General features: G+C 28.5%; 1 long non-coding RNA gene and 1 pseudogene across 1 annotated transcript; both read left to right on the forward strand.

Moving 5' to 3' along the window:
• The first annotated feature begins 4976 nt into the window (after positions 1 to 4976).
• Positions 4977 to 9325, forward strand: LOC112720542 (probable methyltransferase At1g29790; annotated as a pseudogene).
• Positions 9326 to 20157: 10832 nt separating this feature from the next.
• On the forward strand, positions 20158 to 21093 carry LOC140176505 (uncharacterized). Its single transcript, XR_011868108.1, has 2 exons — positions 20158 to 20485; positions 20576 to 21093. It is a non-coding gene; the product is annotated as an uncharacterized lncRNA (long non-coding RNA).
• Positions 21094 to 24439: the final 3346 nt, after the last annotated feature.

A 24439-nucleotide genomic window follows, 5' to 3' on the forward strand; every position in this document is an offset into this window, starting at 1 on the left:
TAATTTTTTTTTGGAGGCCACTCGTATAAATATCCTTAAAACATCTTTTTTTAAACATGAAAAAAAGATGTTTTCATGTTGTATTTTAATTGGTTTCTGTATAATTTATTCGGTGTTCCTCATCACATATTATTAAATTTTTTAAAATATTTTCTTTCCAGAAACAATAAAAAATATTTAGTTTGGATTAAAACATAAAAGGTAATAAATTAACTATTAGATTTTTTTAAAAGATTATTTACATAAAAAAATATATCACATTCATATATATATATATATAACAAGCTCTTAAAATTTTTATAAATAAAAAAATAATTAATTTATATTCGTACAATATATAAAATAATTATTATATTATTATTATATTATATATTAAGATTCACTAATTTAAATTTTTTTTATTTTTAATATAAGCATTAGAAATAAATAAAATTTTTATAACTAAATGTAGTGTAATAAAATATATATAATATTAATTAGTTTTTTAAAAATTCTAAAAAAATAGTTTCTTTCATTTTAGTAAAATAACTATTTATTAAAGTAGACAAATTAATTATTTTCTTCTCATATACAGTTTTTTTAAGACATAAAAGTAATTAATTAGGACATTGGTTAAGATAATTAAAGTCACTATTTCATTAAATTTTTAATTTAAAGAAAAATCCTAGTTAATTTTGGTATAGAAATTTCGAATTTAAAAACATTGATAAAAATTATGTTAAATTTTGATTTATTTGATTCTCATTTAAATTAATCACTACATAAGTTAAAGTTCTGTTTTGAAGTTACATTCGAGCTTTAATCTGATTTTTAAAGTTTCAATTTACTTAGTTTGATTTTTTAACTTAGGTATCCGTGACTCATATTAGGGTTTTAAGTGTTTAGTTGAAAAAAATAAGGTAAAAAAAAATTCAATTGTTACATCAAACAGTCGATAGAATGTATAATGTAACAGTCGTTAGTCCATCTCAGCATGTCGTTAACGATTTTGTGAGACAGTGACAAAAATAAGATTAGGAACCAATGTGAGTCATAACTATTAAGTTGGGAGACTAAATTGAGTAAATCGAAATTTTTGAAATTAGATTGAAACATGGTTGTTAGAACCGAACAGTGATCAAACCGGTCAAGCTACTGGTTCACTGGTTTATTGGTTCAACCGATAAATCACTGGTTGAACCGATAAAACCGGTCTCACATAAATATAAAATATAAAATAGTTAAAAACTTAAAATTAAAATTTGAAATACATATTTTCACTAACATTTTATGAAGAATCAAGTCTCAACTTCTAAAAATAACTAATATAAAAAAATCATAAAATTTTAATACTACAATAGTATCTTATTTTGACACAATAAAAAAATAATTAATTCACAAAGCCTATCATCTAACTATAATATCAGTAGATTTTAACACTAACATCAAAACAAATAACCTTAATCACAATACTAGCAATAAAATAGATCAAGTAAATTAATAAATTTTTAGTGAAATTTATATTTATATTAATAATGGTATATAATTAAAATATAATTAATTTTAAAAATAGAAAAAACAAAAATTAAATTAAATTAGATATTTATATATACTATATAATTAGTATTTGTCAAATATAATGCTTAGAAGTGCAATGGTTAAGTGGCAAGTAGAGGTTGTTTTTGCTCCAAGGTTCTTGGTTTTTTTCAAGCAGACCAGTTCGGTTAGACCGGTTTGCACCGGTTCTTATCGGTTCACACCGGTTTTATTCCTTAAACGGTCCAAAGAGTAAACCGAACTGAACTAGGGTTCGGTTATAGTCCGATTCACTAGTTTTCCGATCGAACCAGCCGATCCAGTTCGGTTTTTACAACTATGGATTCAAATACGAATATAATTTCAGAGACCAATAAGTATTATCTCTTTGTTGACACAATTAAGTTATTTTAATGGTAATTAAGATCTAATAATGGTTTATAATAAAAGAAGCATTCTTTTGCAACAATGAACCTATAGTAGTAGTTAGGGGTGTTCATAGATTAGATCATATCCATATAAATCCACAGTATTTATCCGTATCTGATCTATAATTTGAGGATATGATCTGATCTGTAGGATGATCGGATTGGATCGAATCGGATCCACACTCTAATCAGATAGAAGTAAATATGTTTACAAAAGTAAACAAAAAAATATTGACTTTTTTTTATAAAAATAAAATTTTTTAATATTTTTTATTTTATGGATATATTTGATATCTGATCCAAACATAAAAAGTGCGAATATCGAATTTGATCTAATGAGTTTAGTGCGGATTGGATCGAAATTTCAGCCATATCCCATCTGTAAACACCCCTAGCAATAATAACTAAAAAATTATAATGATTATATTTTTAACTAAGAGGAAGTGCGTACTAAATACAAGGAACATTTAATCAAATATTAAAAGAAAATTTTACTTTAAAACAGTTGGACTTTTTTTGCTCATATATATATATATATAATGTAATAATAATAATAATAATAATAATAATAATAATAATAATAATAATAATAATAATAATAATAATAATAATAATAATAATAATAATAATAATATGATAATTGTTTTATATATCACACAAATATAAACATTTTTTTTTCTATGATCTTAAGAAAGGTTTTGTAAGTCCCTAATATTGTTATCAATTTTTGTAGTGTTAGCCCTCATATTATCAATTTGATTCATATATAATTCAGATGATAAATTATTTGGTGACGTACTTCCTTTTTTATTGTGATATACTTGTTTATTATTATTATTATTAAAAAATAACAGGCCAAATTATTGTCATAACATAATAGAAGTATGGAAGTTTATCATTCTTCTCTAATGGAAGAAACAAAATTCTTTTCAATAGTTTATTTAACGTTTAGTAGAATAAAAATAAATTTTATTAGAATAAATTTTAGTACGAGTTTAATATTTTTATTCATCATAAAATATTTATAGAATTACTCGTAGATAAATTTTGGAAAAAAGAAAAAAAAAACATGATTTTTAATTTTATTTTTAAATAAACTTTATTTTTAATTTTATTTTTTAATAATATTAATTTTTTACTGTATATAATTATTCAATTATTTTTTAATCATATATAAATAAATTACTATTAATAAGACTTTTTTGTATTATTCAATTATCTTTTTTAAAAAATAATTAATTATTAAAATAATTAAACTTTTCACAACAAAAATAATAAAAAAAATTATGAACGAAAAAAATTAACTATCCTGATAATTTTTTTTATTTTTATTCATATTTTAATTATAAACATAAATATAATTTAATTATATTATTTATGAAATGTGACTATAAATGTAGATAAAATTTAGTTAGATTATAATTATGACAATAGAATTGTTCTTGTATTTTTATATATGTGACTAATTGGTGATGTTAAAACATTACTCTTAATTATAAATAAGGTTTATAATTTAAAAAATTAAAGACTCAATTAAAAAGATACGAAAAAAATGATGTTAAAATATTCTAACTCTTTAAAATAAAAATATTTGAAATTCAATTAAAAATTATTTAAAATTTAAACTCAATAAAAATTTATATTCAATGTGTTTTGTATTAAATATATTTAATAACCTAATATAAAAATTTTAAGAGCTTGTTATATATATATATATATTTTGATGAATGTGATATATTTTTTTTTATGTAAATAATCTTTTTAAAAAAATTTAATAGTTAATCTATTACCTTTTTTGTTTTAGTCTAAATTAAATGTTTTTTATTATTTTGGAAAGAAAATCTTTTGAGGAATTTAATAATATGTGATGAGAAATACCGAATAAATTATATAGAAATCAATTAAAACACAATATGAAAACATCTTTAAAAAAAAGACGTTTTATGGATTTTTATCTGAGTGGCCTCCTTTTTTTTTTGGGTATTAACATGTGACTGACTTATTAAAGCATGTAGATACGTCTATAAGATTTGTTTTAAAAATAAGAAACTTTTAATTTTGTCTTATCCTCAAACTTTATTTCTGTAGAATTTTATATAAAATTAGAGTCTGAAAAAAAATTAAGTTGTCATAAATTGATGTTGCTTTTCTATTTCAATGGCTAAATAAACTAAATCTTTTATTATTGTATAATGGTAAAGTTCGACTTTATGTGTAATTTTTGTTTAATTCAATAAAAAATCATCCCATAAGAATCTCAATATTCTTTTTAATATTAGCCTTGTCTGTTAAAAACAGAAACTTTTTATGGTACTTTTTGACTGATTGTGAACCTTATTTTAACATACAAAATTTTTTAAAAAATTTGTTGTGGTATGATAATAGCACAAACCGATTTCTCATGATGTATGATAATGGTACAAATCGGTTTCTAAAGATTTTCTTCATCTTCTCCCAACTGTAAATTGATCTTTTCCCATACCTTCTTCTATATTTTTCTAACTCATTCCACTATAGACCAGCATCGTCCGAAAATTTGGTTACTACCAATCGAACCTTCTTTTTCTCTAAAAGGATGCAACATGCAAAAATCGACTCTACATTCCTTTCCCATTAGAAACAAGTTTTAGCATCAACTTTTCTTTTAAAAGCTGGAATTTAAATCTTGAAAACTTTTCTCGCATATGAGATTCCTTCATCATCACTAGCACAATTCTCAAGTCTCATTGATTTTGATTTTGAAAAAAAATAATAGAGAAAAGGACAAATTAGTCCTTAACTTTTTACCTCGCGGACATTTTAGTCCCTGACCATTGGAAAATACTTTTAAGTCCCTGACGTCCTTAAAAGTTGGACGGATCAGTCCCTCCATCCATAAACCATCGTCAGACCCAACAGAAAAGATTGACGTGGCTCCCCCTCTGCTTACCTGGCATCACGGCTTCCCACGTGGCACGTTAGTAGGATGGAGCTTTTGAAAAATAGACATATAAGTCCCTGTCGCTCAAAACAACGTCATTTTGTGTGCTGCCCTAATCCTCAAATTCATTTAAGACCTTCATTTAGGGTGGTGGCTGGTGGAGAGGAGAAGAGTTGTATGTTTTTCAACAATGGCTACGAAGGGGGATTCATCAACCTCAAGAAAAAGCGTAAGACAAGAAGAAGACGAAGCAGCAGCAGCAGCAAGAGAGGAAGGGAAGAAATGGCTTTGCCGTTCCCCACAATGACACTGAACCTTGTTCTTCTGATGGCAATGGTGGCCACCAACATCCTCTCACTCTATCACCTCTCTTCAACTCTCCAATCGCCAAAATCCCCCAAACCACCCACTCCTGTCCTCGACCAGGTCCTCCACTAGCTCCACACAATATGCGCCACCATCAACCACCTCACGCGCCTCCAACACTCCACCGACATAACCACCACCACCTCCACCATCCCACCAGATCTACTCCTATACTCCCACCTCAACCCGATAGCCTCTTCCTGCCACAACCACCATGACCTCCTCCACAAGTACATGTCCTACACTCCCTTCTCCTTTTGCCCCTCCGACTCCGACCTCGCCGAATCTCTTATCCTCTGTGGCTGCCACCCCTCCCCTGCCGCCGCTGCTTCTCCCGAACCGCGCCGCACAATCCCTCATCCCCTCTCCCTCAAGACCCTTTCCCTTCTTCACTCCCCGATTCCTCTGTAATTTGGGACCATTACCCTTGCAAATCCTTCGATTGCTTCCATCACCAAAACCCTAACCTAGGCTTCAACCCTTCCTCCGATTCGTCCAAGTTCACAACCTACAAGACCGACCTCGATCTCCCGATCTCGCAGCTCTTCCAGATCGCCAATTCTGCAAAGTCAGTCATCCGGCTGGGCCTCGACGTCGGTGGCGGCACCGGGTCATTCGCCGCCACGATGAAGCTCCGCAACGTGATAGTTGTGACGACGACTATGAGCGTGGGTGCGCCATATAGCGAGGTGGTGGCGCTGAGGGGGCTTGTGCCATGTCACGTGCCGCTGCAGCAGCGGCTGCCGGTGTTCGACGGAGTGGTGGACCTTGTGCGGTGCGGGCGTGCCGTGAATCGGTGGATTCCGGTGACGATGATGGAGTTCTTGTTGTTTGATGTGGATAGGATTTTGAGAGGTGGAGGGTACTTGTGGATTGACAGATTCTTCAGTAAAGAGGTGGACCTTGAAAAGCTGTATACGCCATTGATTGGGAAATTAGGTTACAAGAAGGTGAAGTGGGTCACTGGGAATAAGGTTGATGCTAGTGGCATCAAGAATGCTGAGGTTTTTCTCATTGCATTGTTGCAGAAGCCTACTTCAAGATGATCAACTTGAAGCTTACTTCTTTACTTCTTCACTTACACAAGGATTAGGGCAGCACACAAAACGACGTCGTTTTGAGCGACAGGGACTTATGTGTCCATTTTTCAAAAGCTCCATCCCACTAACGTGCCACATTGCCACGTGGGAAGCCGTGATGCCAGGTAAGCAGAGGGAGAGCCACATCAACCTTTTTCGTTGGGTCTAACGGTGGTTTATGGATAGAGGGACTGATCCGTCCAACTCTTAAGGACGTCAGGGACTTAAAAGTATTTTTCAATGGGCAGGGACTAAAATATCCGTGGAATAAAAAGTCAGGGACTAATTTTTCTTTTTCTCAAAATAATAAGACCTCACAACACTCTTCTCGCGTGTATTACTCGAATTAGGACACTCGTGTTTATACTCAATTTGTGATTTTTACCCTCTTTTGAACTCAACACTCTTGCATTTTTCCATTCTTGGATTGCTTTAACAAGTTGCACTTCAGAAAATAAGAAATTAAGATACCAAACTAAGATAATTTGAATAGAGTAATTCTCCACATCCAGCTAGCAATTTTTCATCCAAGTGATTTGAGTTACGCGTTCTTTTTCCCGTTTTCTTCCCCCTTCCTCCCTTGCGCTTCTTCTTCTCCGCCTTTTTTTTATTATTTTTCAATTTCGTTACTGTCGTCACCAACAACACCTCTTCCTCCTCCTCCTCTTCCTTCTATTGGAATTTCGTCTCCTTCTTTCTTTTCATCCTTTTCTCCATCATCGTCATCATCATCATCATCGTTATCATCGTTATCGTCATTGTCTTCTTCTAATACGTATCGTCGTTATCGTTATCATCGAATTCGAATTTATATAATGGACAATTTTCAGTTCATTTGGTATTATACAATGGTTTCATTTTGAGCTAATTTTTGGTTCATTCGAGACGCAAGTATTTCTGAATTTGAATTTATATAATGGACAATTTTTGGTTCATTTGTTATTATACAATGATTTTGTTTTGATAATATTTTCGGTTCATTTGAGAAGCAGGTGTTTCTAAATTCGAATTTATATAATGAACCATTTTCGGTTCATTTGGTATTATACAATGGTTTCATTTTGATAATATTTTCAATTCATCTGATCACCATAGAGAATCAGAATCAATAAGATGTTAGCAAAATGTTGGTATTGTTGGTAATAACAATAATGATGAAGAAGAAAAAGAAGAAAAGGAAGGAGGTGATCAAAGAAATTCAAATAAAAAAGAAATAGGATGAGGAGAAGAAAGAGGAGGAGATGGATGTAGTGGTATGGTGGTGGTGACGATGACGATAATGAAAACCAGATGAAGAAAAAGGAGAAGGAGAAGAAGAAGAAGCAAGAGGAGGAGGAGGAGGAGAAAGAAGAAGAAGAAGACGAAGCCCCGCAGTGTAAACTAAATAACTTGGATAAACCTGAAAGTAAAATTGCTTGGATGTGTAGCGGGACTCATTTGAATAATAGAGACTTTTAATTTGACAAGAAAACAACCAAAATATGTGAACAGGAAAGAAAATAATGAGTGACATTAAGGTGACAGAAACCAAAAAAAAAAAAAAATCCTAATTGGAACCAAAGTAATTCTAAAAAGCTAAACAAAGCTGAAAAAATTTATGATTTTTTTTGTTGTTGTAGAAGCTTGAAAAAGAAAATTGAAAAGTGTATTTTGTTTTTGCAACTTTTTTTTTTTGCGATTTTTTTTGTAGAGGTTGATTTTAAGATATAGTAATTGTAGAAATAAAAATTAAATAAGAATTTTCGAATTTTTTTTGGAGTCTAAAGTAAATTTGCAGAAATTGAAGAGAAAAACAAAGAGATTATACAAGAATTCTAGAACGTATAGATAAATAAGAATTTACCTATGACCTGTAACTGATACCAGATGGGAAGAAAATTAGGGGCAAAGAATGAAAGGATAAAAAAATATACAGAAAAAATTGGATGGAATAAGAAAAAGACGACATAGCAAAAACATAAAAAGATAGATAAAGATTTTTTTATTAGACCTCTAATAAACTTATTCTTAACAACATAGGTCACTAGAAATATTTTTTTTTACTAGACCTTCAAAAAATTTGTCATTGGCAACCTTGATCAGAGGGATCAAAATTGAAAAAACTAACACTAAAGAATTACCTTAGGTTGAATCCTTCAAATTTCTTAATGCAACAAGCGAAGCAAATCACTCACCTCACTTAATTACATAATAAAAAATGTGCATATATATCAGTACCCATAAAATTTATTCATCAAAAGTTTTGTAAATTGTCTCACACAAGTGTCTAAATAGACTCCTAACAGAATTAGTCTAAAAGATACGATAAGATAATTTAATTTAAATCTCCTAAAGATAAAATAACTTAATTTAAATAATATTTGATCTTATTGGATTATATGATATTGATTTAAATTTAAAATACCTAAAAATACTACTAAACAAATCAGAACTAAATCAAATTTTCTAACAAACCTTCACAACAAAACAAACTAAAAATAGACCTAATAAATTTAAAAATAAATATTAAGTTTGTGTCTTCCACTGGATTTAAAAAACACATTGTTGGGATTCTTGCTGTCCTGACTTATCCCAATAGGCCTTATGAGTTGTTGCCATTTCAGTACCATTGATCTTGGGACGAACTCTTGGTCTCCTTGATATCCAAGACCAGCATAGTATAATTCTGCTAGTATTTAGATTCTTAAAGATGATAAGATTACCGTTCTGTCCACTGTTAGCAAAATCGAACCGGACCGACCGATTCGACCAAAAAACTGATGAATCGGACCCTAAATCGGTCCGGTCCGATGATCTGACCGGATGAGGTAATGAACCGGTGCGAACCGGTCAAAACCGGTCAAACTCGATAAGACCGAACCGCTTGAGGGGTTCGAACCCCCTCCTCAGGAAAAAACATGATACTCACAACCACCGGGCTATTGAGCTTGTTATCAATTATATGCAAATTAATATATATATATATATATATATATATATATATATATATATAAATATCTTTCAGCAAATAATTTACTTCTATTTAATTTATTTTAATTTTAGTTATAAACCCATTCATTCTTAAATTAATTATATTTTTATTTAACAATAATTATAAACTCATTTATTTTTTTTATAATTATATAATATCTATTAATATTATTTTTCAATAAATACTTATAGTATATAATAGTATAATAGATATAAACTAATTAATAAATTATTAAAATTCAAAAATAATAGTTATTTTAATATAAAAAAATAAAAATATTTATGATAGAGTAAAATTAACAAAATACTTATTGTTCCTGTTTCATATTGTTTTAGAATAGCTAGATATTTTTAAAATGTTAGTGAAAATATGTATTTTAAATTTTTGACTATATTTTATTTTTTATTTACATAGGACCGGGTCAATCGGTTCAACCAGTAACCTACCGGTTGAACCAATGACCCAGTGACCTAACCGGTTCGATCACCGGTTCGGTTCTGACAAATATGATTCTGTCCCTTATTTCTAAAATGACGAAAATGTCTATCATATGGTTGGCATTGCCATCATCTTAACGTCAACACGATCTTTTTGCATGGAGAATTGAATAAAATTGTGTACATGAGACCTCTACCAGGATTAGCCATCACATCTTTTGATTTGGTTTGCAAATTTGATAATTCTCTTTACGGACTCAATCAAACAAGTAGGCAATGAAACCTCAAACTATTTTCAGTTCTTGTTGCCAACAATTACAAACAATCAAGGAATGACTATTCTTTATTTACCAAATTAGATGTTGCCTCTTTCACGGTCATACTAGCCTATGTTGATGATTTGGTATTAGATGGAAATGACCTTGCTGAAATTCAATCCATCAAAGCTATTCTCGATGATCAATTCAAAATCAAGAAGCTTGTCAATCTCAAATATTTTCTTAGATTCAAAGTTGCAAGAACCAAAGCTAGAATCATTCTTTGGCAGCGCGAATATGACTTGTATTTATTGGAGGAGTGTGGACTTTTAGGTGCCAAACCAGCCTCAATTCCTATGGAATACTTATTGAAGCTCTCCAAAGAATCTAGCTCCCCCCTTCACTTATGTTCAGAGATATTGCAGATTGATTGGCTATTTAGTTTTTCTCACTAATACACAACCAGACATTAGCTTTTTATTTGGAAAACTCAGTGAATTCTTAGGAAAACCATATGATATTCATTTACAGGCTGCATTTCGTGTTCTATTTTTCGCAGCTAATTCTGAACTTAGACTCTCTGACTTTTCTGATTCTGATTGGGCAGTGTCTCGATACTCATCGCTCTATCACATGTTTTTATTTCTTTCTTGGCTCTTCCCTCATTTTTTGGAAAAGCAAGAAATAGTCCACTGTTTTTAGATTATCTTCTGAGGCAGAATACTCGTAGACTTTCTTACCTCCTCAAGGATCTTTACATTCCTCATCCTCAACCAATTTCTCTTTACTATGACAGCTAATCTGCCAGCCATATCACAACTAATCCGGTCTTCCATAAGTACACCAAACACATTGACATATACAAGGTCCATAGTGGAATGCTTCATCATTTTCCAATTCATACATCTCATCAAGTTGCGGATTTGTTCACTAAAACCCTATCTCCAGACTCCAGTTCTCTTTTTTTCATGTGTTTCCAAGCTTGGTATGTTTGATTTTTATCAATCAAGTACTACCACATTGAGGGATCTTTATGAGCTAAATTTTAGAAGATAGTTGGTCATTAGTAAAATATTATTAGATGATTAATAGCTAGTTAGTTAAACTATTTCTTGTAATGAGTCTGTTAACTATAAGCTGATATAATTAGAAAAGGCTGCTAACAGTTTTAGGTATCTTGCTATTTAACACTTTTAATTACTCTAATCATACTTTTTCTCTCTGTGCTCACTGGAAAATTTTTTCTCCTTCCTTTTTGGCTTCTCTGCATCTTTCACAAGTCAATTTGTACTTTTTTTTATAATTTTTGTTAATAATTATTTTGTTTAATTCAGATTTATTATATAAGAAATTTTCATTTTTTATTTCTACTTGCTTAACATATTTACATGACATTCATTAAAATACTATACAAAAAATATTATTATGTTGAACATCAGTGATGTGAAATTTAAAATCCTAACTCCATTTAATAGCTATTCTTGAGATTTTTTTTATTCAATTTGTTGCGTTATCATAATTTTTTGTATTTATATGAAAATATAATTTATATATATGTTTTACGAGAAATTTTTTTTTATTAAAGATAAGAAGACTCGAATTCGCAACTTCTAAATGAATACGGAGAAACTATGCCATTTGAGTTATAATTCGTTGACGTTTCACGAGAAAAGTTGAAGAATGAAAACAAAAAAATTCCATGCAATAAAATGTTGCCAAAGTAAAAGTATATGACCAATATATTATGTATGAGTAAAAGCGGAGTAGGTAATGATAATGTCGTTAACAAACTTAGACGATTAAAAAGAGTAAATAATTATTTTTAATTACAAAAGATTTAAGTGTTGATAAATTTATTTATAAAAGATAAAATTAATAATGTATCCAAATAAAATAAATTATAACTAATTAAATTAATTAAAACCTAAAAATTTATTCAAAAATTTTAAATTATTCTTTTTTTTGTAACTAAATTATTCTTTTTAATATTTCACCATCACCCCTATATAATTTTACAACCTTTTTCCTTTCTTTTCTACCGTTTTCCATAACACTCATTCCTGACACCGACACTAAATACAGAGCCACCACTATTATACGTTCTCAACGCTAAATTTTTTGTTGTACCAGCTATTCTAGAGACAAGGCTTATTAACAATAAAACAATTATGTTATAATATATATTAAAATATGTAATATATAGTGAAAATAAATTAATAAATAATACAATATTTATAAAAAAATATTATAATTTATTTTTAATGTACATAAATATTTTTACAGTAAAATTATACGTGTGAAAATATTAATAGCTTTTCAATTGATACTGCATTTGGAACAAAATTAATAAAATAATAATATTAATAACCTTGAATAACATTATAATAGGAAGGATATTTTAGAACAAGTAAACAAAAGGTTATTACCATATTAATTAAAATAGAATGTAACATTAGACTAAATAGTGTGTGAGTAAATTCTCTCGTTATATTTGTCACAAAAAAAAAATCCTCTATTTATTATAGCTGAATCATCACAATTACTAATTCATAGAACAATTTTGTTAAATAACCAATAAAAAATGCAGTCAATTGTAAGTAATTAGCAATTTTTTCTTTTTGAATATTTTTTTGGAGAGAATATAAATTTAAATTATTAAAAAAAATATTTAAAACCTAATAAAAAATCTAAAATATAAAAAAAATATACAATATCAAATAATAGTAAATATCTAAAATTATTGTCAAATCATTAACGATTCATTTTAAAAATTTTAAAATTATTTTAAAAATTTCAAAAATCATTTTAAAATTTTTTAATAAAAAGAAACATTAGAAACATAACAAAATACATCCAAAATCTTTTGGAAGGAACGTGAATTCAAGTTATCTTGAGAAATATTTAAAATCTAATAAAAAAAATTAAAATCTAAAAAACATTCTAAAATCAAATAATAGCAAATATTCAAAATTATTTTAAAATTAATTTAAAAATTTTAAAACTATATTAAAAATCACTAATAAAAAAAAACATCTGAAACGTAATTAAAAAAAACTTCCAAAACTTAACAAAAATGAAATATCCAGTTGGTTAGTTGCACTACTAATTGGTCCCTATCATTTTTCTTTCACTCTCACTCCATTCCCAGTTAAAAAAAAACCCACAAAAATCCTTATCTCTCTCCCTTACAGCTGCACACCTTATCCTTCCCCACTAGAACGGATCCAGAAAATTTTGATAGTGGGGTAAAATATATATAACATTATAATAATTTTTATAATAAAAATATTATGTTTACCTAAAAAATTAGTTATTATAAATTTGTGTATAAATACATATATTATTTAACTTATTTTTAATATGTATTTTGTATTTCAAAATTTATATTTTAAGATTTATTTTGTACAAATGATTATTTTATATATACGTAGCATAATTATTGTTATAATTATATTTTGTTATTGTAAAATATGATTAGGTTTTAAAATATCTAATTACAAATTAAAATACTAAAATAGTAATTTAAATAATAACATATAATTTAAAATTTAATTTTTTATATTTCATATTTTGAAACGTTGACAATATAATTAAAATGTCTTTTTTTTTGTATATGTCGTTAAACAATCATTTAAAACTCAACTTTCATACAAATTAGCACTTGATGATATTCATAGTTGAAAAAGTTCATTCAATTAGTGTAGTTATTATGAAAAAACTAAAGCTAATTTTAAATGAAGAAACACAAATGGATAGATAATATTCTTTCGAGTTGATATCTAAGAAAGAATACCAATCTTATTTAAATTTAAAAATTGATCATTATAATGGACATCTAATATGAAGTTTTCAAATTGGCTATCAAGTGTCGAAAGTTGAATAAAAAATTATTGTGGGGTCAAATTTAATAATTTAGTGGGGGCAAATAAATATTATTATTATATACTACTCAATAAAATTCCAAATTGTAATAGGGCCCTTGCCCCCACACCCACATGAATGGATCCGTCCCTGGCCTCACGTCGTGCCATCCTCCCGTGAATGAAGCGATGCACTCCACAACTTCCTTCCGCCGCACGCTGCGCCCCCTCTCGAGAGCGAAGCGTCTTCTTCTTCTTAGTTTTAGATAATTCTTTTTACTAGTTTTGGATGTTTCTTTCTTTTATGTTTAAGATGTTTCTTTTTCTTATGTTTTTTGGTGTTTCTTTTTTTTTTTAATTTTTGATTTTTTTCTTAGTTTTTGGATTTTTTTTTCAATATTTTGTTGAATGTCTTATTTTGTTAGGTTTTAGAATTTTAAAAAGATTGTGGATATCTTGTTTTTTTTAAGTTTTTAATTTTTTGTTATATTTTAAATATTTTTTATTAAAAATTTTTAAAATTATTTTAGAATTTTTAAAATAATTTTTAGCATTTTTAAAATACTTTTACAATGATCCTGGATGTTTGTTATTATTTGATTTTATTTTTTTTAGATTTTAGATGTTTTTCTTTCATCATTAGGTTTTGGATGTTTTGCTTTCTTGATAATTTGAATTTACGTTCTCTCCAAAGATTTTAGATATTTCTTTTTGTTATGTTTCAGATAAGTTTCTTTTATTATGAATTTTAAAATGATTTTGGATGTTTGTTATTGTTTAATTTTAAATATTTTTTATTAGATTTTGAACTTTTTTATTATTAAGTTTTAAATGTTTCTCATGATAATTTGAATTCACGTTTCTTCCCGAAAGTTTGGGATGTTTTTTTTTGTTACGTTTTGGATGTTTTTTTATTAAAATTTTTTTAAATAATTTTGGAATGGTTAAAATGAATTTTTGAAATTTTTAAAATGAATCTTTAAAATGATTTTACAATAATTTTGCATGTTTGTTATTATTTGGTTTTAATTTTTTTTATATTCTAAATTTTTTTTATTAGATTTTGAATACTTTTTAAGATAATTTAAATTTATATTTCGTCTAAAAAAATTCAAAAAAAAAAAAAATTGCTAGTTAACTATAATTGATTACACCTCTTATTAGTTAGCTAATGAAATTATGAGTGAAATTAGGTTAATTCTTTGAATTTTTTATTTTTTAATAGAACATCTTTTACTAATTAATTACATTTAGCTGCACCACTAGTTGGTCCCTATATATTATATTTTAATATTTTATAGAACTATTTCAAACCATTAGTTAAAAGACAACCACCTTTGATCTTTCCGACTTATTATAGAGATAAGAGAATCATAATGCTATTTAATTTGTAGCCTTCCTTCCACTCGACCAATGTATTTTATTTGTATTACTAACAATAATAAAATCAAATCAAAGCCAGACTGAGACACGACAAAAAAAAAAAGAAAAGGTTTTTCATTTCTTTTTTATGTGTGAATTATTTGACGAGACTTAAAAAGAAAATTATAAAAACCTTTTCTGACCACTGTTTTTACAAGAGGAAAACTATTGATTGGAGAAAGAAATACATATTCCTTTCGTTTCATTTCCTTTTAATTAAAGAAACCGATAGATTCTTTGAGCTACGGCCCTTTCATTTTTTTTCATAAAAATAGTGGAAACCACCAATTGAGGATTCTAGTTATCTTGATTTTTGATGCACCATTCTGTCGTCCATCAATTGTGAAAAATAAAAAGTGAACAAGGAATAAAAATAGGGAGCTACTCAAATGAAGATGCAAAAAACATCTTTTTATGAAGATGCTTTGTATAAAAGTGTGATTTATTGATTTGGCCACACTTCAAATAAAAACAACACTTTTATAACATATCAAAATCTAACCCTACACTCCATCATCTAAGGGTCAAAAAGAAAAATCATCACATGAAGACAATTATAATATCTTCATGGGAGTACCCACCATAAAAATAAGGGTACAAACACATATACACCTTCCATCTTTCTGATCTCCATTTATCTATTGATGCACACACCGGTCAATTGTGCCACAATCAAAGCCTCTTAATCCGAAATTAATTTTCTAACTTGTTTTTTATTATATTTTACTTAACAAAAATATTATATACATACAAAAAAAATCAACCACTATATTTTATATTTAAATACAGGTATTTGTTAAGTTTATTTTTAATAAATAATTAATTTGATGATGATTGTAGTATCCTATAAAAAAGACATTCAGTACCATCGATAATTAATTTACTATCAGAATGCATTTGACGGTATAAACGACGACAAAAAATGTTTACGAATAAATTTTGCGTCAAATTGTGCAATCAATACAACGAAAATAAACGGTTGATTAATTTCGACGGTAATTTTGGCGCCATGTTATGTTTTGTGGCGCCCGTTTACTGTCGGATTGTTCCGCCGATATGCAATTTTTTTTTGCATAATTAGCGCACAATTAGTAGTGAAATTATTTTTTTATTTTTAGTGCACAAATTCTAAATACCAGAAATCAACTAATGATTTTATTAAATATCAAGGGTTTGAATATAATAAAAAGTTAAAAAAGTAAAATACAATTAAATAGATATAAAATAAATTAAATCCCTAAACGCTACGGATTCCGGTAATCGTCGTCATTGACTTCACTCTACTGAGGCGGCGGACTAGGTGCTGATGTCAGTGCTCCACCAGCAGCGCCGCTGCCTCCAGCTAACCTCAATCCACAACAGCAGTCAAAACTCAATTAAAACACAAAGCAGTCCAAACAAATTCAAAAAATATAACAACATATTGAACTAATTTTTATAAATTCTCTAATTGGTTCTAAATTATCACCTAATTGAAGCAATAAGCAACTTGAAAAGAAAATTAAAACACTAAAAAATAATTTTCAAGTTAAAGATTAAGAACAAATTAAATCAACACTAGTAAAAACAATATATAATAGGAACTTCACTAAACAACTTGAATAATCAATACAAATCAATAATAATCAACACAAATTTTATTTTATAATAACAAGTAAGCTTAGACCTTAATCCAGTCCAAACAAATTCAAATTCAAGAAACATAACAACATGTTGAACTAATTTTTATAAATTCTCTAACTGATTCTAAAGTATTACCTAATTGAAGCAGCAAGCAACTTGAAAAGAAAATTAAAGCACTAAAAAAAATTTCTATGTTAAAGATTAAGAACAAATTAAATCAACAACAATAAAAAAATATATAATAAAAATTTCACTAAACAACCTGAATAATCAACACAAATTAACAATAATCAATATTAATGAACACAAATCCTATTTTATAATAACAAGTAAGCTCATACCTTAATTTAGTCTAAACAAATTCAAATTCAAATTCAAGAAACATAACAACATGTTGAACTAATTTTTATAGATTCTCTAACTGATTCTAAATTATCACCTAATTGAAGCAGTAAGCAACTTAAAAAGGAAACTAAAGCACCAAAAAATAATTTTTAAGTTAAAGATTAAGAACAAATTAAATCAACAATAATAAAAAATATATATAATGAAAACTTTACTAAGCAACTTGAATAATCAACACAAATCAACAATAATTAACACAAATCCTATTTTATAATAACATGTAAACTCAAACTTTAATCCAGTCTAAACAAATTCAAATTCAAATTCAAGAAACATAATAGCATGTTGAACTAATTTTTATAAATTCTCTAATTTATTCTAAATTATCACCTAATTGAAGTAGCAAAAAACTTAAAAAGAAAATTAAAGTACCAAAAAATAATTTTTAAGTTAAAGATTAAGAACAAATTGTATCAACAATAATAAAAAAATATAATGAAAACTTCACCAAGCGACCTAAATAATCAACACAATTTAACAATAATCAACACAAATTCTGTTTTATAATAAATAAGCTCAGACCTTAATCCAATCCAAACAAATTAAAATTCAAATTAAAGAAATATAATAACATGTTCAACTAATTTTATAAATTCTCTGATTTAAAATTATTATCTAATTGAAACAGCAAGCAACTTAAAAAAGAAATTAAAGCACCAAAAAATAATTTTCAAGTTAAAGATTAAGAATAAATTAAATCAACAATAATAAAAATATATAATAAAAACTTCACTAAACAACCTAAATAAATAATCAATACAAATCAACAATAAATAACACAATTCAACAATAATCAACACAAATTCTATTTTATAATAACAAATAAACTTAAACTTTAATCTAGTTCAAACAAATTTAAATTCAAATTTAAGAAACATAATAACATGTTGAACTAATTTGTATATTTTTTTAACTGATTTTAAATTATTACCTAATTGAAGTAGCATGTAACTTGAAAAGGAAATTAAAGCACTAAAAAATAATTTTTAAGTTAAAGATTAAGAACAAATTACATCATCAATAATAAAAAAAGATATAATGAAAATTTCACTAAGCAACCTGAATAATCAACACAAATCAATAATAATAAACACAAATCCTATTTTATAATAACAAGTAAGCTTAAACCTTAATCCTATTTTAGAAGTTTAGAAGCATTATCTGAAATGAGATTTAACAGGGGAAGAGAACGGCTGAGGAGGAGCATCTGACCTTTCTCCTATACCGACACCAAGAAGAAGAGTAGCAAGAGAAGAGCAGAAGCAACGACATAAGTGTTTCTAGCAGTAGAATCGTGAGACGGTACTGTTGGAGGGGCTGGCAGAGAGGACAGTGTCGGAGAGATGTTGATGGAGAGAAGAGATGAGAGAGTTAGAGAGAAAGACTAGGAGGTGAGATATTAGAGAGAGAGAGATAGGGAGAGAGAGAGTGAGAGATTCGAAATGAAGGGAAAAAAGGTTCGCGGTTCGAATTTAGGGCATGATTACCGTCGGATTTACCAGGTAACGCGTTGCAAGTCATCAAAACACAGTGTTTCACTAAATATGTTTACCGTCGGAATAATTCGATGGTAAATCCCACCCCTACATTTTATACCTATGTTTCCCATTTTTCCTTCAATTATTACTCGCAAATTTATCGTCAGAACTGAAAATCTGCCGGTAATGATTTGACATGACGAATTTTACACCTAAATTGTCACTAAATTCACTAGTAAAGCCGACGCTAATGTGCGACATTAAATCTGATGGTACTCAACATTTTTCTTATAGTGGTATACACAAAGACGTACACAAGGGAGGCAAATTTTCTAAAATAATAATAATAATAATAATAATAATAATAATAATAATAATAATAATAATAATAATAATAATAATAAGTTATTAAGTATATAAAATTATTATATATTATATATTTTTTGTTTGAAAAATATATTTAGTATTTAGTCTAGTATAAATAAAAATCCAATACAAATATTAATAATCTTTAATATCTGAGAAGTGAAATAGTAGAATGATTTTATCCAAATGAGTTCAATGACCAAAAAAATTTTTACATTAGAATACAAGCTCAATATTATAAATTTGATGTTTTTAATTATGTTGAATTAAGTAACTCGTGTACAATTTCTGAGTTATGTCAAGGGTTAATTAACGAAGAAGAAAAATCTTTAGCATATCATTTGATTGATCATTTGATTCGCTTGGTATTAACTCTTCCTATTTCAACTGCTACAAACAGAGAGATATTTTCAACTATGAATATTGTAAAGAATAGACTCAAAAATAAAATGAAAGATGAATTTTTTATTAATTATCTTTTGATTTACATTGAGAAAAAAATTATTAAAAGATTTAACATAAATTTTATTATCAATGAATTTTTTGATATGAAAAATCAACATGTAGCATTTATTAATAAAAAGTACATACATATTTTTTATATTTAAAAAATATATATTTTTTATTAATATATTTTTATAATTTATATTATATTTTATTATATAATTTATTTGCATAAATTTTATTTTAATATTATATATTATTGGTCTATAAAATAACATTTTTGAATCCGTCCTGAGTATACACATAGCATGAATGCTTTCTTAATTCTATTAATTATTAAAAAAGAATCAACTTTATTACATGTATACTAAAAATTTATTCAATTGTGTTTACATGTATATAAAAGATTATCGATCAATCAAGTGCTGTGTTTATAAGAGTATAAATTTAGTGTTTATGAAAATTTTGATTATAATGTTGTAAAATGTTTGATTATTCTTTCATGATAATAAGTTTGATATTTTATTGTAAAAAAAACTTTTATTATTCTAATAATTGATTAATTTATTAAAAAATGTATAAATAATAATATAATAAATATATAAATATGCACAAATACATAATATATTTTTTGATTGATTTTTTTTATTTTGATTGAGTATTTTTGAAAATTCATTTAATTGAATATTTGTACGTGTTTATTGTTCTATAACTGGTTAATTAAGTAATATAGTATTTATGTGATACAACCAATAAGGAGAGAAAGACAAAACTGAGAGGGTCTCAAAATATGACCATAGCAGAAAAAGAAAAAATACCCAACAGAAAGCAACAATGCGCGTAACAATTTGGAGAAAAATGGAAGAGCAATTTAATTGATCAGAGGAAGGACTTGGTGTGTGTGAGAGATCATTGTGAGTACTATTCTATCTGAATATTCTCTCTTTTCATATGATTAAATTCTTGTTTTTTCCCTAATATCCCCGTGTATTTTGAAATTGCAGGTGGAGCAACCACTTTTATACATACAATTTACTATACTTATTAAGACATTCATTCTTCATTCTTTGTAATTGAGTTTCTGTACTTCATTATTTCAACCTCCATATATTTATTCATTTAGCAATCGTATCATTTGGTACTTTCATTGCGTTTTGATGGCGAAGAGCACTGCATTTCAGACAATGCAGGTAGTGAATGCCAATCTCATCGAGCAATCTGAAGGGTACAACGAACAACTTCTTGTGATTATTCAATCATTGAGTTTCTTTGCATGCTCCTCCACGACAAACGAAGATTGATTTTTCTCGATTTTTTTGGCGGTGAAGATGTACTACTGTGTAACAATTTAGATTTTTAACAATGGATTTTTTAAGCTCTATAAGTTAAGATTCGCAAAATTTAAGTTAAGCGGTTAGATTTAATTTGACGAGTTGATTTTGAATATGTAAAAAAATAAATAATAATATTTTAGTATATTAATATTTTATTATAATAATATTTTATTAATTTATTTTGATAATTTACCTTTATAATTCTTACGGTTTTTATTTTCAATCACTTTTTATTTTTTTTTCTTCTTCGTATATAATATTGAGAACTATTTCTTTCTTTCTTTTTTTCATACGTGATGTTAAGAAAAAGAACGAGAGATAAAAGTTGAAGCTCAATAGCTGGCAAGCTTCTGAGGTTCAGTCGTTTAATTCAAAAATTTCAACAAAGATTTTAGATCGATTAAAGTATTCGTTTTTTCTTCTTCTTTACGATCGTACTAGTTTCGGTAAGGTAATGATTTTTCTCTTGAACTTATGATTCGGTTATTCTATATATAATGGTTTAAAAAATGTTGCTTTGACTAAAATTAGGAAGAGTGTGAGTTACAAATTATCGAAAGAATTGGTTTTTGTGAGCTAATTTCCAACCCGCCGCCGCTGCCCCTGTGTCCAACCCGCCGCCACCCTTCGTTCTTCCTATTTTTGTTTTTTCTTTTTTAAATTTTTGAAGAACATATACATGATTGATGATTATTGAACTTCTGCTTCTTCCTCTGCTCTGCTTGAATTTCTGCTTCTGAAATTGTAACTTGATGATTATTGAACTTTTGGATCTGAAAACTAAAACGGTAGTTGATGATTATTGAATTATTGTTTATTGAAATTGATGTGATTGTTGAAATTGTTATGCTTCTTCTGCTTCTGATTTGCTGTTAATTTGTTTTGTGGGGTGATTGGGTGGATGGAGTGATGGGTGAGGGATGAGGGACGAGGGGTAGAAGGTGAGGGGGTGGGCTGAAGGGGTTACGGGAGGGTGAGGGAGGGGGGAGGCGGGAGGGGTGAGGGTTGAGGGGTGGGGGGTGAGGGAGTGGGCTGAGGGGGTTATGGGAGGGGGGAGGCGGGAGGGAGTGAGGGAGTGAGGGAGGGGGGAGAGCGAAGGGGGAAGGGGTGGTGGGGGGAATTTGTTTTAATTTTTTAATATTATTTTTAATTATTTTTATTAATAATGAAGGGTAATATGGTAAAAAAAATAAAATTGAAGTGGAAAAGGACGATTTTATAACATTTTGTAACGTTGAGGATGATTTTAATAACAAAAAAAGGTCGGGGACGATTTTGATTTTCACCCCAAACCTTAGGGACGATTTTAGTACTTAACCCATATATGTATGTATAATAATAATAATAATAATAACGACGCCGGCCGTCCAAACTAAGTACATTAATAATATATAATTATATTATATAATATAAAAGAATATGTAACACCCTATCACACAGAGCTTTACGCTTAAGTCGTAAAATAGAGGTGGTGTGGTATTATGACCTCTAAAATAAAATGTATATATATAATAGCAGAAGAATTATAATATGCTAGGAGCCTTGAAGAATAGAGGAAATAAAAATCGCGAAATAAAAGTGCAACGCTCGAGAAATGAGTTAACTTGCGTGCTAAGGAAACCATAACTATTGAACATATGATAACAGAAGTAGGAATATAGTACCAAAGATACAAAATAACAAGCTCCTAACTCAGCCTGCGAAGTCAAGACTAGCCGGAGAATATTTACACATATATACATACATAACCAAAACCCAAAAGTACATATACACAATCCTGCCTCTCCATAAACCTCTAAGAGGATCAAAAAGAACAAATTATGTAGAGAGAAAGCTAAGTACATACATATACATCAATGTACAACAAAATAGCCCAGTAACCACTTCGCTTCAAGGGTCCAGACGCCTAACGAGATGCCTCTCGACCTGCATATGAAAAATAACAACATAGTATGGGATGAGAACCGGAGGTTCTCAGTATGGTAAAGGTGCCACACACATAATATATAAGGTCCTAGAAATGCCAAAGGCAATCCTAGAACGCCGACACTCAGATTATAGAGCTTAAAGTATTAAATAGGAGCTCTAAAAGGTGGTTTTCTAAGGATATTTAAACCTAACTTAACTTAACCTTAAATCTAAATCCCATTCTGCCATTCCTCCATACCTCCAACTCCATCATGCATTTCACAGACAGATAAACAGATAAAGGCAAGTACAAGAAGGTTACAAATACTGCAGGTAATAAATACACATTTAACATGGCAAGTACATTTAGGAACACCCAATTAAAGCACAATCAAGTAATTCAAGTAATATGCATATGATGCATGCCTGTCCTATGGCTGATGAGTCTCATCTGTCGGTTATCCAGCCAACCCGACAAATCTGAATTGTCCTTAGACTGTCCCCCGACGTGCATCCCCAAGAGTCTATGCATAGCTTTTTCTCAAATAATCAATATTGCTCAATGGGGGTAACATTCCCGGGAATTTATATAGTGCCCGGTCACACTTACGTCGTAGGGTCAACAGAGTATCGAGTTTTCAACTTGGTACACGTGGTGGCAAGCCACGACACTTAATCCAGGGAATCTTGTATCTTAGATTATTCAAATTCATAAGCCATATAAATAATTCAATTATAATTCATCACCATCCACATCATTCTTAATCGCATCTCATTCATCATTATACGTCAATCATATTCAATCCTTATCCTTCATTATCACACCTCCCATTCCGTCCATCAATAGTTCAAATTCAAAACATAATTCATTCTTTTCTAAATGAATCAAACTTAAAACATGCTCATTTTCTTAATAACTCTAAATCAAACCATATAACTTTTGAATCTAAATATTTTTAAATAATCATATAAGCAAAATCTCTAATTTTTATAAAATTTCGGCAGCATCTCCTCTAAAACTCGGACTTTGCGACCCTTTTCGGGTCCAAACCTGCATTCTTTTCAATTCAACATACCCTTCCTCATTATCATAACAATCACCACAATAAATCTACCTCAGATCAACAATTAAACTCATACAATATTCAAATCCAACAACCAAAATTCAATTAAGAATCATAGTTCACAAATCCTAGGCTTTTAACACAAAATACCTCATTATCACAACAACCTCCACAATAGTTATACATCAAATCAATAATTCACCAAATCATTAGTTAATCAACAAGCACCAAACCAACCATGTTCATCAACAATAACATTCAACCATAATTCTCTCCAAATTAACATAACAACATTCACCATCTAAAATTAATAACTAATTATCCAATAAACTTCAACCAAATATATTCATCGACAAATCATTAAACATTAAATATACACCTGCATTCCAACTTATCCTATGGTCATCTAGCCTAAGTTTTCACAGAATATTATATATTAAATGCAAGAAACCTAAACCATACCTTAGCCGATTCCCAAGTATTATTCCAAGACAATTTTCCTAAAAGAACACAGCCCTCAAAACCTCAACTAATCTGCTTCCTCCAAGTTCTAGTATTCACA

The sequence above is a fragment of the Arachis hypogaea genome, chromosome 11, assembly GCF_003086295.3.
Source record: "Arachis hypogaea cultivar Tifrunner chromosome 11, arahy.Tifrunner.gnm2.J5K5, whole genome shotgun sequence".
NCBI lineage: Eukaryota > Viridiplantae > Streptophyta > Magnoliopsida > Fabales > Fabaceae > Arachis > Arachis hypogaea.